We start from the raw sequence: 18,843 nt of genomic DNA on the forward strand, positions 1-18,843 counted from the left end.
TCACCACCCTCGGGGTGAAAAACTTCCTCCTCATATCCAACCTAAACCTCCCCTGTCTCAGTTTAAAAACCATTCCCTTGTCCTATCACTACCTACCCTCACAAACAGCTGTTTCCCCTCCTGTTTATACGTTCCCTTCAAATACTGGAAGGCCACACTGAGGTCTCCCTGCAGCCTTCACTTCTCCAAGCTAAACAAGCCCAGTTCCCTCAACCTTTCCTCATAGGAGAGCTGCTCCAGCCCTTGATCACCTTAGTTTCCCTCCTCCAGACCCACTCCAAGAGCTCCACGTCCTTCCTGTACTGGGGGGGGCCCAAATACCCTATGGTAAATACTATATTGCTGCCTGTAACTGGTTGCCACTCACTACAGATGTCAGTGCAATCTCTTCTGCTCAGCCAGATTTGAACAGATCTGTATCTGTAAAATCAGGCACACAGTGGGGCTGCAGGAACTGCTAGTGTCTCAAGTACTGCTTTTGTACCAAGAAGTTTGGAGACAGACTGATTTAAAGTTTGAAGGTTGCTTCACACAGTAAATAGTTGTTTGTCAACTTCTCCTTAGCAATGGGTACCTAACTGCTATGGGCTGCAGGCATTTAGACTGAAGGGAGCTGAAACAACTGAATGAATTTGTACTTTATGTTTTCATCAATGCAAACTGTTTTCATAGATCACGCATCAGAAATGGACAGAGTCAAAAGTAGCACAGTAGCAGAGGAATGCTAGTCAGCGGATCTGAAAGCAATCCCCTGTATCTGTTTGCTCCATATACAGTGGCTTGCTTCTACCAAAGGAAAAACGCTTCCACCCAGCCAGTGGTACATAGACTGAAGTTATTACTGAAAGTCTTTTTTAATACAACGTAGCTAACAAAAATGTTGTCTGCAAACCTTTCAAAACATGGGCTTGCTGATATGTTAACATCTATGAGGAAACAGTCAAGAACGGATCTGTCTGGACTGTGCCTCCAGGAAGCCAGTAATTCACTGCAGCTGCAGCCTGCAGAGTACACCGTGGTAGGTCTCTGTGGGGACAAAAGTACTAGCAAACGGGTCCAAGAACTTGGGTTACAGCCTAAGCCTATCATCCTGCTCTTTTGGGCCACCGTTCTTCCACTCATAGACACTATCATTTCACTACATGTTTGATATCTGGGAAGGGATTTGAAGGAGTTATTGGTCCAGGTAGGCAACGTAATTGTGGTCATAATATATGCATAGCTCTCAGATGATACAGCATTGAACTGAAAACAGGTCCAGCCACATCATCAGCCTTTGCCATACTCCTTTAGAGTCCACAGTGATATTTCTGTGTGCTGAAACAGAACTTAGAACAGAGACACCACGTGAAAATGTGAACATACTGTATTCAGAATTATTTGCCATGCAATTAAAAACCCATATAGAATCACAGAATGGCCTGGGTTGAAAAGGAGCACAATGCTCAACCAGTCCCAACCCCCCTGCTGTGTGCAGGTCGCCAACCAGCAGCCCAGGCTGCCCAGAGCCACATCCAGCCTGGCCTTGAATGCCTGCAGGGATGGGGCATCCACAGCCTCCTTGGGCAACCTGTGCCAGTGCCTCACCACCCTCTGGGTGAAAAACCTCCTCCTCATATCCAACCTAAACCTCCCCTGTCTCAGTTTAAAACCATTCCCCTTGTCCTGTCACCATCCACCCTCACACACAGCCATTCCCCCTCCTGTTTATACGCTCTCTTCAAGCACTGGAAGGCCACACTGAGGTCTCCCTGCAGGCTGGAGCACATTCTGTACTGTAATTGAAGGTTGGAAAAATCCCTGATCTGAATGACTGCTCTCCCAGGTTTTCTATGTAATTTGTAGCTCACTCTTTCAGATTAAGATTTGAAAACCAATGGCCTAACTTAAGCTACTCTAATAACAGTCCTTCTGTTTTCCAGAAGCTGCTCAGTCTGTTTGCTGTATTTGAGTTGTGGAGGGCCGGGGGTCCTCAGTATCCCGGAAGATCAGCCAGCTTTTCTCTTTCCTTCTTTCCTTCAAAATGAGAAACAGCAGAGCACTATCAGTGATTCAGATTTGTAACACTTGTTATCCGTTTGTTTGGGTGTAATTTTCTGTAAGACAGAGCAGCCTTACTTAAGCCTATTGCATCTAAGTGAATACCAAGAACAGGAATAGAGTTTTCTTGCAAAAACCATAACTGTAAAAAGGCAGCTACAGGTATTAAACTGATTCACCAAACGCACCAGTAAGTACATCCATTACACTTTGTGTAATAATATGGGAAGTACACCCCGACCTTCTTCACATCAGTGATATTTTCTTTTGTGTGTGTGTTCCAATTTGCTTTTCAGTCTTTGATGTTAAGCTGAACATTTTCTGCCACGTTTTGTGTGGCGTCACTCATGATTCTCAAAAGTAAAGCTCATGGGATAAACCAGACAGAAAATAGAAGTAAGGAAATTTCAAAAGAAAACATTGAACAAAAATGCACAGGGAAAGAGAAATACAAGTGAACAAATAAGAAAAAAAAAATCCATGAGAAGTGAAATATCTAAGAAGCAAAGCTCAGGAATGAAAGTGCCTAGAAAAATCAATGAGAAAAATCCAGCAAGAAGTTTTTTGTAAGGTTGTTTTTTGTTCTTTTTTAAGTAGGAAATGTTATTTGGCCTTTAGAAAATTTAGGATTAAAAACTGGGGGGTGGGGTGGGGCTGCAGGGGGACACACAAACAGATGACATGAAAAATGGTTTAATAAATGAATTAGGTTTAATAAATTAATTAAATTTAATAAATTTATTAGAATGAATTAGAATTAAATGAAATGAATTAGAATTCATCTATTTCAACTTGCAAACAGAAGTTTGTATGCTACTTGTAATAGCATGTATAAACCTAACTTCTGCTAAAAGCAAGACAAATGTTTAGGAAATCTCACTGCATATATATCTTCAACTGCAGACATGCAAAAATATAGGCAACTGAAGTCTTTCAGGGCACCTATTTCCACTTCCAAAATATAATGATTCCCTATGGAGGTATTGTGAAGAGAACTGATTTCAGTTCCACAAGACTACTGCTGAATTGTTCTTAGTTTCTTGTGAGAGTGCTATGAAATAACATATCCAGCTAGAAGTAACTGGCTACTTGTTTTTCTTGCTGTTAGTCTATTTTGATGCATTGCTCGCTTTATTCCGAGTAGAAGATTGCTATCTGCAGAAAACATTTTTGTAAATATTTCTGCTGCTTTGTTCTTCATAGCAAACGAGGCTAGGCATGCTACAGACACCGTGCATTCCGTTTCTGTGTTTGATTTCTTCATATAACCTAAACAGGGGTTAAAGTCTTCTCAATTGCTTATGGACTGCTTTAAAAACTTGCTTCATAAAGTTTGCATTCTCCATTAGTGACTCTCAGAAGAGAAAGACAACTAAACGCAATGAGCGCACCTCATGTACTTTGATGAGCACACACACGTGCTTCTGTAAAGTGACAGGAGAATAACCTCACCTTACAAAGATTCTCTGCTTCTATTCGAAGGATCAAATTTTAACACCCGAAGATATAACTACTTAGATAAAGCACTTTCACTGATGAACACCAAGAGCACACAAGGAAACTCACATTTGCTCAGCACCGCTGGAGTTCAATCCACCCATGCATCAGCTGCACAGAAATGAAGCAATAAGCCTAACTCAGTTTTGGAAAGCTGTGGTACGCAGTTTCCAGTTTAAAAGCAGGACATTTCAAAAACCTAAACTAAGCTAAACCAAAGCAGAAGCTATGCTTGTTAGGATCCTGTTACTGGAAGATTTATTAAGAAAACCTTTCTTTCCCTCTCCCCAACAAATTCCTTATCTTTGGAAGCAGAGAAGCAATTTGTTCTTGGTGCCACTGAACACCAATGGAATGACATCAGTAATTAACAAACACTTCAATGACAAGAAAAAATTCCACCTTGTAAGGCAGCAGCCTCAGCACTCCCCCACACCAAGTGTGCATACACTCTGATGCTCACGTGGATGATGCCACCTAGTGCAGTCAGAGTTTAGCACAGCTGCTTTGGTCCTACTACTTACCAGTAGTATCAGCTGTTTTCAAGGGCAGAAATGTCACAGACGACAAACAAAACCAAAAACTATCCCGTGTCCTCAAAGCAGATCATACAAGCTCTCTTACCTGTCAGGCCAGCTTCCTCATATAAAGTAGTTGGGCACTAGCATATTATCCAGTTTATTTGCATGATTTGTGAAAATTACATTCCCAGCTCAGAGGAAACATAAAAGGAGGCATTAAAGACACCTTACAATTAAGAAGAAGAAATGATGTTAAGATGGAAAAGTTGCAGTAATCATAGAATTGCAGGAGTTGGGAGGGAGATCATGGAGCACAACCTCCTTGCTAAAGCAGGCTCCCTACAACAGGTCACAGAGGTGGCTGTCCACGGGGGTCTTGACAATCTCATGGGAAGGAGACTCCGTAAGCTGTCTGGGCAGTCTGTTCCAGTGCTCCATCACTCTAACAGGAAATAAGTTCTTCATTGCATTAGCATGGAACTTCCTGTCTTCCAGTTTCTGCCCATTTCCCCTTGTTCTACTGTTGCTCACCACCAAAAAGAGTCTCATCAACTTGACTCCCACACTTTCATAAGCAGTTACGTGATTCCCTCTCAGGTGTCTCTTCTTCAGACTGAGGAGTTCCAGGTCTCAGCCCTTCCTCATAAGGGAGATGCTTCAGGCCCTTAATAATCTTTGTTACCCTACACAGGACTCATTCTAGGAGATTCCTTGTCTTTTTTGAACCAGGGAGCCCCAAACTGGAGTCAGTATTCCAGATGTGGACTCAGCAGGGCAGAGGAGCAGGGGAAGATCACCTTCCTCAACCTGTTGGCCACGTTCTTTTTAAGGTATCCCAGGACAGCCTTCTTGTCCACAAAGGCACACTGCTGGCCCACAGACAACTTGTTGCCAATCAGAACAGCCAGGTCCTTCTCTGCAAAGATTTCTCCAGCAGATCTTTGGATCGATACATGCGGTCACTCCTCCCCAGGTGCAAGGCTCTTCTCTTGCTCTTGTTGAGAATGGTATCCACCATTCTCTCCCATCTACTCAGCCAGTGATGACATCACAGAAAGCTACAGGTTGATCAAGCATGACTTCCCCTTGCTGAATCCATGTTGACTTCTACCGATAACAATCTTCTCTTCCTTGCTTGGAGAGGGAGTTTTCTTCCATTCCTCAGGTGGTCTTCCAATACGAAGTGGCATATTCACGGTGTTTTAAATAAAATATTAAGTTTTTCACATCTATGATTAAAAGCAGTAGTATCTGGCATCTTGAGCAAGTGTGTTTGTACTAGACATTTGGCTAGAGTATATGGAGGTCTTGTTTGGATTGTCTGGAGGGATGCATCAGCTACCGTCAGGAGCTTACCAACTGTATTTATAGTAAATATTGGATATAATCAAAGCAGCTCACCTGGAAAACTACATTGTATTTAGCATTTTATTCACTTGTGTTCTAATGTGCCATAAACCTTCCAGTTCAATGAATTCATTACACACAGGCATTCACCTGCTTTATTTCAAATGCTTTCTTGAACATAGAGAGGTCTAGAAAAGCTAAGCAAGTCCAAAACAGCGTCTAGGCCATCTTAGTCAAAATGGGTCCCGTTTTATGTCATCTTACACAGCATGGAAAGAAGGAATAATCAACATCATAGTGCCAATACATAGATAAGAAATGTTTTCAGCCTACAGCTTCACAGGATGTGAATTATCCATTCACAGTAAAGGTGCACAGCGCAGCTGCATTATCTGCCAACCTCAATGTCACCAGAATTACTTCCAGATGTTTTCATATGCTGTTCTTTGGGGATTAGTTGCCTAGGGACCGACTTGCACTATTTAATGTTATTTTCCTCCCTGGCAAAGCGCTGTCCTCAAAGATAGCCTTAAATGGTGCAGAAGTGGGGCAAGTTTTTGATACTCTGATTTAACAAAATTGCCATGATCCTAAACAAAAGTAATCCTTTCCAAACTTGAGTCAAAGGATCAAAGTTCACATTATTTTATTTTTCCAGATGAAAAATTACACCCAGCAGGAACTGAGAATTCATGTGCATGGAGCTGAGGGACACACACAGTACAGCACTTCGCTTTTGATACGACTCCTGGACTTGAACAATTCGTGTTAGCTCCAGACGTAGGTCTTCCCATGTCATGTAACTGCAGTTCATACAGATAGATGTATAAATGCTAAGTATACACTGTGCCCAGAAAAACTTGTGGTATTTGAAATGTGGAAATCAGAGTAAAATAAACAGATTCTCAGTTTCTGCAGGTACTTTTGTTTACTTGTAAAAGGGGGCAGTTGTGGATTGGCAACATCTTTAAGGCATTGTTTCCTGTAATTATCATCCAGAGTAGTTACAATGGATTTTGGTTTTTTTTCCCACACATTAATATTGTCATTATTCATATTACTTATTCTTTTATTTAGTGAAGAGACAAAATATCCATCAAACTAGGTGAATTTTCAAAAGTATGTGGGAGACCTACCATATATTACTGAACAATAAAAGCAAATTGTAATTGCAAATAACTAAAAGCATAAGTCTCAAGTGACACAATGTTCTTGGTTTATTTTAACATCAGTAATTTTAATTCCTTCGTAATTTACTTGCAAATTAGCTTTCTTTTCAAGAAAAAGAAAAGTACATCTTCCACTGGTATCTGGGTTTGCAAAAAGCTTGTACTTGACTGTGAAAAAAATACACCAGAATTAGAGTAAAAATGATTGCTTGCTCAACTCAGTGTAAGCCAGTTCTTCATGATGGTGTGAAGGTGGTTTTGATTAATCAACAAAATGTGTCTTCTGCCTGTAAAAATTCATTAGGTTTTCTCAGTCTTCTGAAATAGAAACATTAAAGCATTCTGGCAACTACTTCATTATGAAAATTACTGAAACTCATCTGATCTAGACAGAAATCACACGAAATACGTACCTGGATATTTGCTAACTCTTCTTCATAGTAACTCAAGGTCTTAGTTGTGCTAGACCTTAAGAATCTAGAGACCAAGTATCATATTTTTAACTATTGGGTCCCAGCTGTAATACTTTCAAATGCTTCCTGGTTTCTGTTGATGCCAAAGAACCACTTCTGTTACAATACTGTTTATGCTCTTTTCTGCTCACAAAGAGACAAAATTGCTTCTGAGAGGTTCTTAGTTACACCAGAACTTACAGTTAGGCCAATAGTCATACACAGGAAGAAGAGATGAACGCACCCAGCTGGTGAAGGGTGTTTCTGGCCATGCAGCACTCCTTCTCAGGAGCCAGCCTATGTCCCCTGTCCAGGTGCTCAATCCCCAGTTCAAGTTGTGACCTAACAATTCCCCCACATATACCAGTTCAGATCATTCACTGTTCAGACTCAAGTACTGATTTCCCAGGTTCCTGAACAGTTAAAGAATTAACAGAAGCTGTGATCACTGACCTAAAAATGTTTGCCAACCTCTGCAGAAAAGAAAAAAAAAAACACAAACCTAAGATGCCAAAAGAATTGATGTTCTTACCAACGTATATCTGATATCATGATGCTCTTTTCTGATAATCCCTCAAGTAGCCACCAGTGCTCTAGCAAACCTATTCCCATTTCTGCCTACAGACTGAAATATCATAGCGATCAGCTATCTACCTACAGCTCCCAGGTGGAGAGATAGCAAGATTATGAGATTTAAAATCAAACATCTGTCTTCAGCAGCAAGAATTAGAAATCCTCTGGCAGTCCACTTACTGTTGTGGTCAGGGCATTCATTACAATGCTGAAATTCAATTTGTTGCAGACTTCCAATACAATAGTTCAGGTGAAAAGCACTTGGTAGAGAAAAGCAAAATCAGAAGTTTGGAGCACAAGTACAATCCTGTGCTTTTCCTGGTGACACAGACAGCAAGAGGGCTCGCCAATGTTAACACCGGCCTGCAGCTACCTGTGAACGAAAGAGCAGCAGACTAACTAAATTACCTTATTGGTGCAGCTGTTCTTAAGACTGCTTTCTTATTCAATCTGTGAATACGGCGCTACCTACCTTCCATATGCAGAGGTTTGTCTCTGTGAAAAACACTGTGACTTCTGCAAAATCAAAAGGCAAATGGTGACAACGCAGGAAGAGGTAGAATCTTCCAGGTACCTCTGAGTTTGGAAGGACAGATGGTGTCCTATTTCAATTAGCTTATTCAAACATTCGTGATAGATAGTGGCACTGGTTTATGAGCAATGATGATAATCCTGACGCTCAAACTTTCCACTTGTATGGGAACCGTTGAGACACAGCCTGAATTGAGCACCTGGGGAAAGGACTGGGCCAGCCCTGGGAGCACAGGGAAAGGCAATTCAGCTGTGTGACAGGAAGGGGTGGAGCCTGGCTGCACCTCTCTTACACCCCACTGGGGAAGGATCTCTCTTTGGACATCTCTCCTTGGCGAAGCTTTCCTTGGTGGATGTGAAATCTTCTGATACAGGTAAGTAATCCCTTTCCTTTATAGCATCTTTCTATTGTGCTGATCCTTCTGTCATTGCACCTCTGATGAAATGCCTTTTCCCATCATACTGGTCTGTCCAATCGCTACACCGCTCAGCAGAAAAGCTGCAAAATCTATCACTTCTTCCCAGTATATTTAAATACTGCAGTCAACCATTCATCCCTTCCTTTCAGGTCAAATAATATGCCTTATGTCAAACAGTGTGAAGGCCTAGGAGGGGAAGGGGGACAAAAAAAGGGAAGAAAAGAAGGATATAGTCTTTTTGGCCAGAAAAAGAAAACCCTGAAAATGTACATCTGTTGTGATATGCAATAACTTATAAAATTATCCACAAACAACTTTCTCCTGCAAAAGAAAATGACTGTTAAGTATCTCATAAAAAAAGAGGTTATCAAAACATTTTTCCTTTAAATTGTTAATGTTAGATTTGAATACAAAGCTCTCATAGTATCGGGAGGTAATAAGACTTCTGAGAAAGCTGTCTGTTTAGATAAGGGGTGAAACTTCGTGTCTTTACCTTGGGAACAGAGAATACTTTCTATAGATTTCTGATGGCATTTTTTTAAGAACAAAAAGAGTAGGAGCATATTTTAAGCCACTTCCTGGAGGTAAAAACATATAATCATCATAATACAGTTCACAAGAATGCGTGAGATACACGGAGAAACTGTTCTGGTACAAACTCTTGATACACAAGACTGCTGAAGGTTGCTCTGAACAGACTCCAGGTATCTGGAAATTGTAACTCCTGTCAGGGCTTGAGGATGCACAAAGGAGTACCAAGCATTCTGGTTATGAAGAAAGATGGGAAAAATATGCATTAAGGCATCCTTATCCACTATGTACATGACAAGTATCCAGACAACTCTGCAACTTTACCAGATTACCAGATGAATTCCAAAAATGTCACTCTGACTCGTAGCAAGAAAAATCATTACATAGGCAAGTGCCAGACTCATATCAAACTCCTTAGAAGTTTAACTGATCAGATGATCCAATATCATTTAGCTATATTCCATTTCTGAGTAGCCCTGGGTTCAAATATTCTCAAGGAATGACAGTGAGGAAGTGTGCTGCACTCACAGGGACTGGTTGGAACTGAGTGCTGAGCAGACTTCCAGACATAAATATATCCTTCCTGGTGATAAGACCAGATGGATAATTCAGAACCTTCCATGTTGCTCTTCACAGTGCAGGAAAAAAAAAAACTTGCTTTTGGACCACGAGAATCTCTTACCTTTAGGTCTGAATATTTGAGTCACACCACTGACAGTGTCAGAGTCAGATGTGATTCAGCTCCACCCTGGGACTCAGGGAATACCTTTCTTTAAAGAAATTAAGTATAACATGCTTCTCTCAAATCTGATTAAAAATTACAGGTTTGAAAGCAGTTACTAGCAGGCCTATCTCCACAGCACGGAATGTGGTAACTATACGTATGTGGCACAGTACTGAGGAAAACCAAACCACCACCTCCCACTGACTATTCGGAAATTGATCAAACTTTTTTTTTGCATGTGTGCTGGGACATTTATCAGGTTAGTGTACACGGTTGTAGTCTTTTTCCTTCTATAAACTCCAGTTACGTCACAAACTCACGGACACAGCAGTGTTTGTGCCACCACCTTAGTGCAAAATCTAATCTCCAGTGATTTTTTTCAGCAAAACCTCTCCCTTCATCTACTTTGCATATCCTCTCAATAACTTATTTTTGCATCTCTATTACTCTGTTGCCCCAATCAAATCATAATAACATTCTTAGTGCTCGTGGCATCTGAAGGATTTTCTTGGCAGAAAGTAATTTGCAGAATTTCTTCGTTGCTTTCACTGATCCGTTGTATGCTTCAAAACTGGAAGCACTGGACTAAGTAACCGAGAGGAAAATAATAGTAATTAATGCTTGCACACCTTCAAGAAAAGTCAGATGTGCATATATAAATTCATTAAACGCATTGAGGACTGAAGACTTTCAGTAGTTCCAGTTATGTTTTTATAACGTGTATAAAAAATCACCTATAATTCATCAAATAAACATACTGGTTAGTGACAAACTTTGACTACTGCTAAGATGTCTTTGAGGGAGACTTTCAAACTCGTGTCCCCTTTTGTGAGCATGCTGAGCATGGCCAAAGAAATTAAAAATACTAAGTACCTTCTCGCTCGTTCAAAAGTGTGAATATGTTTGGGAATCTCTGTAGCATAACTTTACACTAATTATTATGAGAGAAGCACGTTCAGCAGCAGCCTCTCTGCTATTAGCTACTCTTTCATCATACATTCCTGTGAACTCTAGTACAGTCTCAATGGGTAGTAGAACACTGTAACAAGTGAGAAATTTGTGGAAATTAAAAGCAGATCCCTCTCAGCAGTTTCGTAAACTCATTCTGGAGTTGATTTCTCCCATGAAGTTTGTACTTGATATTTTGGCTGCTGCTGCTTCTGAAGGAAATGTCTCCTCTTTCATGTCACACACGTAAATTCCACTGGACAATTTAAAGTACAGTAAACATTCTGCTATGGGGGGGGAGGGGGGAAGTGATATTTACTTTAGTATTCATTTCCTTTTTCCTTTCTGTGACCACTTACCCTGAAACTGGATTTTTTTCAGTATGTGTATGAATGAATCATGTTACACCCAATGTCTGCATCTTACAGTGTGGATTTTTTTACTTTTATTTTTTGGCCTATCTCTTCAGAGTGCCAAACAAACTACCAGCATCACAATTAAAAGCAGAGGACTGTGCCTTGCCTCCTTAAAGTAACAACAAATTAACGCAAACAAACATCAACGTGCATAATTCTCAGATCTCAAGCAAAAACCCCAATCTAGTGCAGAACCTGCCTGCCTTCCTCCCACACTTTTTGCCCACTTCTTTTCCACTTGCCTTGTTTATCTGTGGCCCTACTCTTCACTGGGTAAAAAACTGATTGGATGGCTGGGCCCAGAGAGTGGTGATGAACAGAGTTAATCCCAGCTGGTGACCAAGCATGAGCGACGTTCCTCAGGGATCAGTATTGGGGCCAGCCCTATTTACTGTCTTCAGTGATGATCTGCACAAAGGGACGAGAGCATCCTCAGTAAGTATGCAGATGACACCAAGCTGGGAGGAGCGTGGATGTGCTTAAGGGCAGGAAGGCCCTTCAGAGGGATACGGACAGGCTGGATCAATGGACCGAGGCCAATTTTTTTGTGTCAGCTTTAACAGACCAAGTGCTGAGTCCTGCATTTTGGTTACAACAACCCCATGCATTCCTACAGGTTTGGGGCAGAGTGGCAAGCTGGAAAGCTGCACAGAGAAGAAGAATCTGGAGGTGTTAGTTGACAGCCAGCTGAACATGAGTCAGCAGTGTGCCAGGTAGGTGAATGGCATCCTGGCTTGTAACAGAAATAGTGTAACAGGATTAGAGACTATATCCCTCTGTACTCAGCACTGGCAAGGATGCAATTCAAGCACTATGTTCAGATTTGAGCCCCTTGCTATAAGAGAGACATTGAGTCCCAGGAAGAGTAACAAAGCTGGTGAAGGGTCTGGAACACAAATTGTATGAGGAGCAGCTGAGGGAACAGGGATTGTTTAGTCTGGATAAGAGGAGGCTCAGGAGAGACCTTATAGCTCTCTACTCCTACCTGAGAAAGAGGTTGTAGTGATGTGAGGGTTAGCCTTTTTTTCCCAGGTGACAGGAAAATATGTAATGACTTCAAGTTGTGCTGGGGGAGATTTAGGTTGGATATTAGGAAAAACATCTCGGGAAGAGTGAGGTGTTAGGACAGGCTGCCCAGGAAGGTGGTGGAGTTCCTCTATAAATGCAACTATTTGAAAATACATGACTAAAACTTACTTTCTAAGACTGAAAAATAAGTCATTATCTTTTATTAGTCCATTGGATTTGGTTCCATCTCCCCCAGACTATTTTGTTTGCTCTCACCTGTCGTCATCTTTACTGTACCATGCAGAGCTGGCCACAGCGATGCAACACAGGGGATGACTAACACTGACTCTGCTCTAGTGCAGTCCATACAGGCAAACCGGAAACTTAGTCATGCCTAAGAATGATACTTGCAAAGTATGCCTGCATTGGACAAAATAAAGCACTGTGATGCCATCTGACTGATGCGTCCCTGCTCTATACTACACCAGTTTCTCAGACTGTGCTTCTCAAGTTCAACCAGAGCTGTTTCATTAGAAGAGCTGTATCAGTGGTTTTGCTTGTGTCCGCTTCAGCAGGCTGTGTTGAAGGCATTATTAGAGGGAAATATATTTGCAGGCACTTAAGTGACCAAGGGCTTTGAGTTTAAGCTTTAAGAAGGCTGGTTTTTGAAAATCATGTAAAGCTGATGGAGCCAGCTGAACATTTTGGAGAGCAAAGAAATCTTTTGTTTCTCTTTGTTGCCTTCCCATTTCTCTCCTCATAAGAAACATTACATTTTCTGGGCAGAATTCTTCATACAAAGAACAAAACTTTTTTATGATTGTGGAAATTGCTTTAAGTATCTTCAGGTATAAATCAGACCAGCATTTGACTTCATTTTGGCAGGGAAAGTCTGCATAGTTTGGGAGGATACAGTGCAGAGAGCCTTGACTAAACAAAATACAGAGGATCCATTAATCCCCCTCTCCTCCTTTGCAGCACAGTTCCATGAGTATTTATTCCTGAGGACTGCGGAATTGTAAGGCAGGACAGAGTCCAAAAGATTACTTTTCCAAAACCTTAATTGTAATTACCTAGCTTAATTTTGGTCTGATTTTGCATAATCCATTCCATGCTGTTAAAAATTAACTGCCCCTCTTGCAATCCACATGACAATGATGCGAACGCTAGCAGTTGGTATTTTATCATCTTGCATTAAAGCTACATAATTTGTTCATAGACCACAAACACAATTATTTAGTTCATGATCCATTTTTCTATCAGTCAGGCCTTCAAAAGCAAGTCTCCCAGCTTGCTTGCAAACCGAATGATTAAACTTTTCTTCTGAAGAATTTCTACCCTATTCTCTTCCCAATGCTGTTATCTGAGAAGGTTTTTTTTGTAATTCACAATTACATTAAGATTTCTAATTACGTTTAGGTCATTATGACAATCTCTGTCATTTCTCAACTCAGCGTTTACTTGAAGCTAACAACTCTTGCTGCCATTCGGAGGAGAGCCATGTAGTTTAGTAACGCCAGGCGGGGATCTTCTTTAGCACTCACTGGAACTTTGAGACTGGATGGCTTGGGACAAGCTAAGAATCCGTACCTAATAATTACAAAAGCATCCGCGATTTCATCGTGGACGGACATAATTCTCAGCGTTTTAGATCGGAAGCGAGCACGCCCGACGTCTCTGGAAGCGGGGTAACGCTGGGGATCCGGCACGGTGACCCCCGGGCAGCAGGACACGAGGCCCAGCGCCTGCGGCCGCCGCACCACCTCCGCCACTTCCGGCGGCGCGCACCTGCCCTTCTCATTTCCGCCGGGGCAGCCGGCGCAGGCAAGCTGGCGGATCCGAGCGCAGCCGAAGGGCAAACCCCTCCCCGCCGCGGCTGCCGGTGATTTTTAGTTCCGGCCGCGAGGCTCGCGCTACGCCGATCTCTTCCGGTGGCTCAGGCGGGGAGAGGTTCTGCCGCGCCGTCTTTGTCGGCCTCTCGCCCGCCTTCAGGGCCGACCCACGGCTCGGGTCTCCTCCGCGCCGCGGGCCGGGCCGCGCTGGGCCGCGCTGGGGGGCGGCGCCTTTGCGCTCTCTGAGCCGTGCCGAGGGGAGGCGGCGGCGGATCTGGGCTCGGCGGAGGCGGAAGGGGCGGGCGGACGCGGCCTGACTCTGCGGGACGTGCGGTGCTGGTGAGTGCGGGAGGCCGCGGTGCCGTGTCGCAGCTGAGCCGGGTCGGGCGGGGAGGCCCAGCTGGGCCGAGGCGACGAGGGCTTAACGGAGCGCGGCTCGGCCTTGAGGAGCGCGGCGAGGAGCGGGAGCGGCTGAGCCTGGCCGACCCGCCCGCCTTTCTTCTCCCGGGCGTACGCCGCGTTCCGGAGGCGGCGGGAGCCGTTGTGCGACGGGTTCGGACCTCCGGCCTCGAACCTCCGGGCTCTCGCCGCGCGCTAGAATTACATCGCCCCGCTGGGCCGCGGGGGCCCCCACTGCCGGCAGCCCTGCCCTCGCAGGTCCGCCTGTTGTGCCCTCTCCCGTCCCGAGGCCGGCCCGGCCTCCCTCCCTCCCGGCGCCCAGCCCTTCCCTTCCCGGCACGTGGCCTGGACCCGGTCGTTGCTCCAGCTTTACGTCTCTCTCAGATCCTGGCCCTTCTTCTCGGAGCCCCGCACCTCCCCTGCCCTCCCGTCGGTCCAAGGACTGCACGCCCAGGCCATGTTCGTCCTAGGCCTCTTCTATTATATCCTGAGGCTCCTGGAGCTTTTCCAGTAGCCTGTCTCGTCGCCAGTGTTAGTTTGTTGCCTGTCTTCGCTTCTCCTTTGCCTGCTCCGTGTGGCTTTCACCCTGTTGTCACCATCGCAAAGCTCTAATGGCTCTCAGGTTTGAATGGGACCTACGTGGTTGTAGCTAAATTTCTGTGTGTCTCCCAACACCTTACCATCGTCTCTTAAAGTATTTATTTTTGTTTTTCTCATCTTCCCCAGCTTTCTCTCTATCAAAAAGTGTGCTCAGGCTTTCCCTTGCAGCTCCCTTCTGCCGTGTTCCCAGGGAGAGGTTCCCCCTCAGGTAACCTCTTACCAGATTGTTTGTGCATTGCCTCCATTCTGAGGTGGCTAGTCCTGTATCTTTTTTTGTCATTGCAGCTAATCACCTTCTTTGTCTTCTGGTAACTTCGTCTGCTGCTGAAAGCTGTGTCCTTACTGGGATTCTTTCTCAATCCTTCTTGTTTCCTTTTCAAGCTATATTTCTTAATTGTCATCATTCCCTTATGACCTTTCCTGTTTCAGCTTTCTTCATCCCAGTAACTATTTCCTTTACCGTGTTGGTTGTTGTTTTTTTTTTGTTTGTTTGTTTTTGTTTCTTGCCCTTCTGATTTTACTTTCTTGTCTTAAAAATCTTCTTTGTTATCTCACCTCTTTTCCCTTGACATATTCCTTTCCTCTGTAGGCTCACCTGCTGTCTCCTGCCGTGTTCAAGTTCTCCAGCTGTGCCTTTGACAAGAAAGGAATGTGAGCTTAGTTTATCTTTAAGCATTAGGAGATTACAGATTATTTACTTGTTTCGCCTTATTTTGTTTTCATTTGTTTGTTACTGACTTCCTTAATAACCTTTCGTCAATAAATGCTTTCATATATGATCAATTTAATATATGCTTAACCCGATGCTAGTCTAGGAAAAGAAATTCCAGCTCAGACCATCCTCTTAGTCCTGCCAAAAGGTTTTAGTGGGGAGCAGGAATACCTAGTGGCTGTGTGACTTAAATTACGCTGAACACTCATAATACTGTATTGTTGTAATACTTCAAGTTGGTACTTAGAAGATACAGAGTGTGTTTAGGATGCATTAGCTTTGAGGAAGTAGTAAGAAACTTCTTTGGTGCATGGTGTTTACTCCAGATATGCAGATTGCAGAGCTGCTGCAGTTCTGTCATTTGATGGTTAGGAGTGTGTTGCGCTGGCACTTGGTGTCTGCTGGTGACTGCTGTAGTCTTTTCCCTCTGCTTTGTGGCTTCTCTTGTTTCTCAGGAGTTGCTGCCAAATCTCTTGCGTCTGTCTTACTTTGGTTCTTAAGGTTATGAGATGTAACTGATCTTACTGTGATGTATTTGAGTATGATTTAAACATTAAATACAGCTGTCCTGTGGCAGTGTGGGGAATACATTGAATCTGGAGAGTAATTTCTGCACTGAACTTCAGAATCCGAGTTTGGTGTCTAATTTTGACAACTCGATCTTTCTCAACTTTCTCAACTGAGCGACAACTCCTCAGTGCAACTGAACAGGGCTTCTGAGCTGACGAACCCCTGTGGAGGAAACCTTTTCATTTGTCTGTTCTATACTGAGAATAGTTTACAGTTTGGGCACCTGAATTAGGCATACACGTTTCACTGCTGGACTGACAAAATGATTGTGCTGGCTTAACTAAATTATCCTCCTTTCACTATAGTCCTTTTTCCACTGCATGAGAAAATTTCATTGCATTTCTATAAAACATTGAAATTAATTTAAGCTATGTTGATGCATACCCTCATTCGGATACTGATCTGAGGTGGCTTTTTTGAATTTGACTTATTCTCCATCGTGGTGTAATGTAGGGTATTCTACCTGTACTGTTAGGGAGATAATAGCGGGTACTTTGAAAAAGTTATCTCAGGAATTCTGCTTAAAAAAGTGTTTCCTTACAGTTTGTACGTTAAGATCTGTGAGTAGTGTTAACTTCCTCAAGCAGTGTGTGGTTCTGCGTAGTTACACGTATTTCAGTAGGCCCAATTTGATGATGAGCCGCATACCGGGAGCCAGTCGTTATGTAGTTGGTTATACCTGAAGTTTCTCTGGCATTCAAACTTAATATTTTTTACAAATTTTCCTAGTGGGTGAAGTCTTTTCAAAGATGTCTCACACTTGTTTTAACGTCACAAATGTGCGTTACTGCTGTGAAGATTTGGATCTGTCAGTATAGGATAGATGAGTGCTGATGCACGGTGAGCTATATTGTGCTTTTTAACCAGCGTTTTCCAATTTGCTGAGGGCAGGAGTGGGTTAGGTAAGGTAGCTGGGTGGTGGTTCTGCCTTTGTACTCACTGTGCAGCCTTAACTTGGTGTGTGTGAGGAAGCAAGCAAGTTACACCCTGTATAGGGTGTAAACTTAAATTTTTATTATTGGTGCTGACACCGTTGAGTCGCCCTTACTCGTTGAAGTGGGATTTTCCTTAAGGAAAAGACAAAGGTAAGAAAATTCAGTGCTTGGAAAGCTACAGAGAATCATTGAGCTTGTATATTTTTTTCTGTTTTTTTGTATGTATATATATTTTGAAGTAAGTATTTGTTGTGGGAAATGGAGGTTTTTCAATGGAGGAACTACCACAGATTGGCTACTGATTGCTTTACAGCACAGTTGGGACCTCTTACAGACTGAATTAAGTAATGAAGTAGCAAAGTCGTCCAGCTCTGATACGCAATTATGTAGTGCTGTAACTTAGAACCTTACTGTAGTGTAACTGAGGCATTGGAACGTAGTTAGATTTCAGAACTTTTTGCGTTGTGAGTAATTAGCTGTATGAGGTTCACCCTGCTTTTCTCTGTAATTTAAGCTTAATTCCCTATGTAAGTTTTTCATTTCATCCAGTGTCACAGCATTGTAGACTTTGGAATTTTGTCTAAAAATAAAAAATCTGGAAAGTTTGTCTAAGGTTTGGAGGACTTAATTGGGGAGGACAGAGGTGGAGGGGCAAAGAAGGATTATAGAAAACCGTTTTTGTTGGGTGCTTTTCTTTCTGTCTTGCTTTTCGTGATAGTAATACCATGAGCAAATGTTATGGGGAATCAAGGGAGAAACTTCATATACAATTTAAGATGCTTATTGAAAATTTGCATTTTCTTAAGAAAGCAGACTGTTCTTTTACTATCTAGGCTTTCAGAGATAACAGAATTTTTATAATAAACTTGGGTGTGCCATCACTAGTAGGAGAAGTGAAATGCAAAGACAAACATGCTTAAGTAAATTGATTAAAATGGATTTTGTTAGCAGGCTTAGCTTTAAGACCTAATGGCGTGTGATAATAAGGGCTTAGGTGTGGCTGTTAGAGATGTACATCAGTTTCAACTTTTACTTCGCTTAAGATGTTAAGATGTTTCACTTTTGTACTAGTCTTGCCACTTGCAGCCATTGGAGATTAAAAGTGATTGAAAACTAGCTGAAATGTAGCTGAAATGATACGAATCTCTTTTTGTGCAGTATAAATTCCTTGCTGTAAGATTGTGCTTTCACAGTTTAGACATCTTAGTTGGACCAGAAAAAATCACGCGTGAATCCTGATTTAGACTTCAATGAGGCTGCTCTCTTACGGAAGTACCAAGATGGAAGATGCTGTGAAATTAGTATGCTGCTGGGAGGAGATTCTAGTCAGGGCTGACTGACACTTGTAAACGTCAGTACTGTTTAGAGATAGGAATCACCAGTCTCCAAGAGCAGTGTAGAAAGTTTCAGTGGAAACGTTATTACAAGTGAAAATTGCTTTTTATGTTTAACAGGTCAGTATGAATTTGTGTGTGTTGGTGCACTGAATGGTGCTGTGATGCAAAGTGATTTGTGCTGACGCTTAGAGAATTGAATGTTCAAACACAGCCAGCAGGAGCAGGGAGGAGATTGTCTTCCTGTGTGCAGCTCTGGTGAGGCCACGTCTTGTGTTCTGGGTT

General features: G+C 42.7%; 1 protein-coding gene and 1 long non-coding RNA gene across 2 annotated transcripts in view; one reads left to right on the top strand and one right to left on the bottom strand.

Annotated features, from left to right (window-relative positions):
* Nucleotides 1-6,706: 6,706 nt before the first annotated feature.
* On the bottom strand, nt 6,707-8,132 carry LOC122188330. The gene is made up of 3 exons (XR_006181559.1): nt 8,072-8,132; nt 7,780-7,972; nt 6,707-6,861 (listed from the first exon to the last, which is right to left on the bottom strand). It is a non-coding gene; the product is annotated as an uncharacterized LOC122188330 (long non-coding RNA).
* Nucleotides 8,133-14,257: 6,125 nt separating this feature from the next.
* CUL1 (cullin 1) overlaps nt 14,258-18,843 on the top strand; it is a 45,882-nt gene continuing 41,296 nt past the window's right edge. The window contains exon 1 of the mRNA XM_042886510.1: nt 14,258-14,347. The gene's annotated coding sequence lies outside the window, so the exon portion shown is untranslated. The remainder of the gene's footprint in view (nt 14,348-18,843) is intronic.

The sequence above is a fragment of the Lagopus leucura genome, unplaced genomic scaffold, assembly GCF_019238085.1.
Source record: "Lagopus leucura isolate 7727_CA_CO unplaced genomic scaffold, USGS_WTPT01 Super-Scaffold_100058, whole genome shotgun sequence".
NCBI classification, from domain to species: Eukaryota; Metazoa; Chordata; class Aves; order Galliformes; family Phasianidae; genus Lagopus; species Lagopus leucura.